Consider the following 3811-nt stretch of genomic DNA (forward strand, 5'->3'; position numbering starts at 1 on the left):
TTTATACAGGCAGTGTTACCCAATCACAATGCAGTGCTCATGCACCTCCCGCGAGAGTGGACCTAAATGAACAGCCAATCATATTCAGTCCCTTACGGCTCTTAGAGTAGGCCTCCTGTACCGGCTCCCGACATCTCCCCCTTTTTTATTTATTTATAATGGCTGAGATCGTGCCTGTCTTAGGTTGCCAATCCTCAGCACACATGCTTACCCGTCATCGGGTACTCTCCCTGGTCGAAGAGCCCCTGTCTTAGGTTGCTATGGTGTGGGATCAGTCTTACCCGTCTTTGACTACCGATCTAGCATACTTAGCCATATATGGGGGGAGGTACCAGCTTCAAGAGCCATCATGGCTTGAACCATGAGGTGTTATTGTCGTTGATTGCGACGGACACGGCCACACACCCAACGTAACATTAGTACGTTAGCTGTGATTAAGAGAACAGCCATGGCACCAAGTCCGGCCCACTGTTTGAGGAACGAAACAGATTGCTGTAACATTTTTTTTCCACTCACTAACAGGTGCAATAGTTACTTTGGTAGAATATATGGATATAATTTGAGCTCGTAATTGCCTAGTTAAATTTTGAAATTGACAGTTCCAGGTACCATTAAGCATATTTCCTAACTGTCTAGAGAGGTTAGCTGCTAAGGATAAGTTGTTATGAGCTATAGGGGTGATACAAAGTCCGGCCATATTATGTATGCATCCTATCGACACAATTGACTCTAGGATATCAAGTTGTTCCTGTACAAGATCAACCCTTTGATTTACAATAAGGATCCCAGCATGCAAATGTCCATTAATTCGTTCTTGCGTAGCCAATGCTTCAGCGACCATTCCTGTGACGTTGTTGAGTGCAGCTGCTGTCTGTACTGAGGTTGTCAACGCTACCGAGGCAGCAGTAGCAGTGGCGGTGGATGCTGCGATAGCTGCAATCATGGCTGCTGTTATTCCAAAGTCTCGTTTATGTCGAAGCAGCACCGGCAGGTTGTCGGGGTTCACCTGTACTGGTATCGGGATATACGTCGGTATCTTGGCTATTACTGCCGAGTCTCCCACCGTGGCGTTCCAACATTCTGATAGCAGACAATTCTGGGACTCACAAGAGAGACTAGATGACTTGTTAATAGTAGAAGCATTAAAAACTATGAAGAGAAAGGGAGCTCTAACACAGACGGGCGTTGGTGAGTAACTTACGTGCTTAGCTGAGGTGCAATTGCAAGTAACATTTGTTTCAAATCGAGAGCCTACGTGATAGTTGTACGTACAGTTACGCCATGTAGACCCATTAATACAGTGAAGGCTTTCCAAGTCTGTACATGCCTGTGCAGCGTTGCAGAACAGCCACCTATCTAGAAGGTGAGCTGACGCGCTTTGCGCCGGGTCTTGGTAAGTATAATTATAGCCAAAAAAGGTGGAGTTAGAGTAAGTGGGGATTTTAGGACTGAATGAGAATCCTGTTCCCACCCAAACTCCTGAGAGGCTACTATGGCAGCCACTCGTGCGGTGCAGCTCGCACAATAGCAGGCCTTGGTGCAGCAAGGTTTATACGGAGGAGGCCCCTTGTAAGGTGGCGCTGTTGGGGCTGGGCGCGTGGGCACAGGATCTAAGTTATCTACCACTTCCGTCTTTGTTTGTAACTGCGCCATAGCTCCTTTCACTTTTAATTTCAGCTGCGCCATAACTTCCCCCTGCATTTTGAGCTGCGCCATAGCCTTTTTTAGCTTTTCCTCCTTTTTTGCAAGCTCCTTTTGCATCTTGCTCACCTTTTGGCTTTTGGGCGATTTCCCTCCTCTGCTCCTTTCCAAAAACCAGGGAGCCTTTTGTCCCACTTCTCTCAAAAACAAATGAGCTGTTTTATTTTTTAAAGGAGTAAGGATATCAGAAAGCGGCCCCAGCATTTTATATGTGGCCATCTCGTTTCCCATCCCGGAAAGCTTTACTCTCGTCCTTATCCTAGGAACTTTGCAGCCATCTCGTTTCCCATCCCGGAAAGCTTTCTACGCTCGTCCTCGACTTGAGGAACTTTCCCTGTCACTAGACAGAAATAGGTGCACTCTTTACCTGATCGTCGCTGACTCCATGCGTCTCTCACGATGAGATTCCCGGGTCTCAGCACCACTTGTCGCTCTCGGCCGCAAGAACGACTCGGAGACTCACGTAGCGGCGAACCTTCTTCTTTAATCGCTTTTTTCTTCTCCCCCTTTACCCTCGGCGCATGCGTTTTTATACAGGCAGTGTTACCCAATCACAATGCAGTGCTCATGCACCTCCCGCGAGAGTGGACCTAAATGAACAGCCAATCATATTCAGTCCCTTACGGCTCTTAGAGTAGGCCTCCTGTACCGGCTCCCGACACAGTCATCCTTTGGTGGACACTGGGTTGCTTCCACCTTTTGGTTATTATGAGTACTACTGCTGTGTACACTGTGTGCAAAAAAAAAATATATTAGAGTCCCTAATTTCAGTTGTTTTGTTTATATACCTAAAAGGGGAATTGCTGGATCATAAGGTGTTCCTACGTTTATGGTTTTGAGGGTCCGCCATGTTGCTTTCCATGGTGGCTGCACTATTTTATATTCCTAGCAGTCGTGTTTGGTCTTAAAGCAAAGGATAATAGCCAGGTTTGGCTTCTCTGCCAGGTTGGGTGCTATCCTTACCTTTTAGAACCAGAACTCCCCTTTCCAGCCACCATGTTGCCTTTGGGCAACGCTTCCCTGGCCCTGAGTGCCAAACTGCTCAAAGCAAGGTTTTGCTTGTATAAAGTTTTCTGGGGGCAAATATCCATTGAGATACATTGGTTTTTGGAGGAAGGGGTTGATGATGAGGTTGATGCCACCCTTTGGAGGAAGATGGCAGTGGCTAAGCTCTGGGAAAAAAAATTTTTTTTTTAAAGATTTTATTTATTCATTTGACAGAGATCACAAGCAGGCAGAGAGGCAGGCAGAGAGAGGAAGGGAAGCAGGCTCCCCGCCAAGCAGAGAGCCCGACGTGGAGCTGGATCCCAGGACTCTGGGATCATGACCTGAGCCGAAGGCAGAGGCTTCAACCCACTGAGCCACCCAGGCGCCCCACCTCTGGGAGATTTCTTACAGTGCTGTGCTCACAGCTATCACTTTCACTTTACGTTTTTTTGTTTGTTTGTTTTGTTTTTAAAGCATTGTTTATTCTGTGTCCAGATTTTTTCACTATAAGGAAAAGCATTTCCCAGTTAACAACAAAGGAACCAGGCAGACTTTGCTTGTTTTATCATTAGCTCTCTAGCATACTTGAGCCTTTGGTACAGACTATACAGGACCCCTTTTGCAAATGAAACTGGCTTAGTTGACATGAAACAGATCAGAGTCCCTTGGAGCAGATCAGAGCCGGCCAAGTGGGCTGGGATGGCCTGGCCAGCACGTGCAGGTCCGGCTGCACAGTTATAAATGCAGAGATCCTTCCGTATTTGGAGGCCAACACCTGCCACCGAGAGCCCTGTCCCCCTCCCCCACTGTAGCTTCCCTTTCAGGCCAGGGGCAAGCAGGGGGCCTCAGGACCCTGCTTCAGAGTTATTTCAGATTGCTTGGCACCAAACCATACACATTTTATAGACTTTTAGATGTCATCTGGTGAGGAAGCCCAGAGCTCCCTCTTGATGCACGTCTCCGTGGTCTCTCCCTGTGTGACCTCCGGTGTTCATGAGGACGATTCCCAGAGGGCCCGGTCCCTCCCAGGCTCAGCAGCCGCCCACTCACCCCTGTGGCTATGTCCTGGGGCCTGTTCACCTGTGGCTGGGATGCGGTGGTTCAGAGTCCCTTTGAAAGCTTA

Source organism: Mustela nigripes, chromosome 13, assembly GCF_022355385.1.
Source record: "Mustela nigripes isolate SB6536 chromosome 13, MUSNIG.SB6536, whole genome shotgun sequence".
NCBI lineage: Eukaryota > Metazoa > Chordata > Mammalia > Carnivora > Mustelidae > Mustela > Mustela nigripes.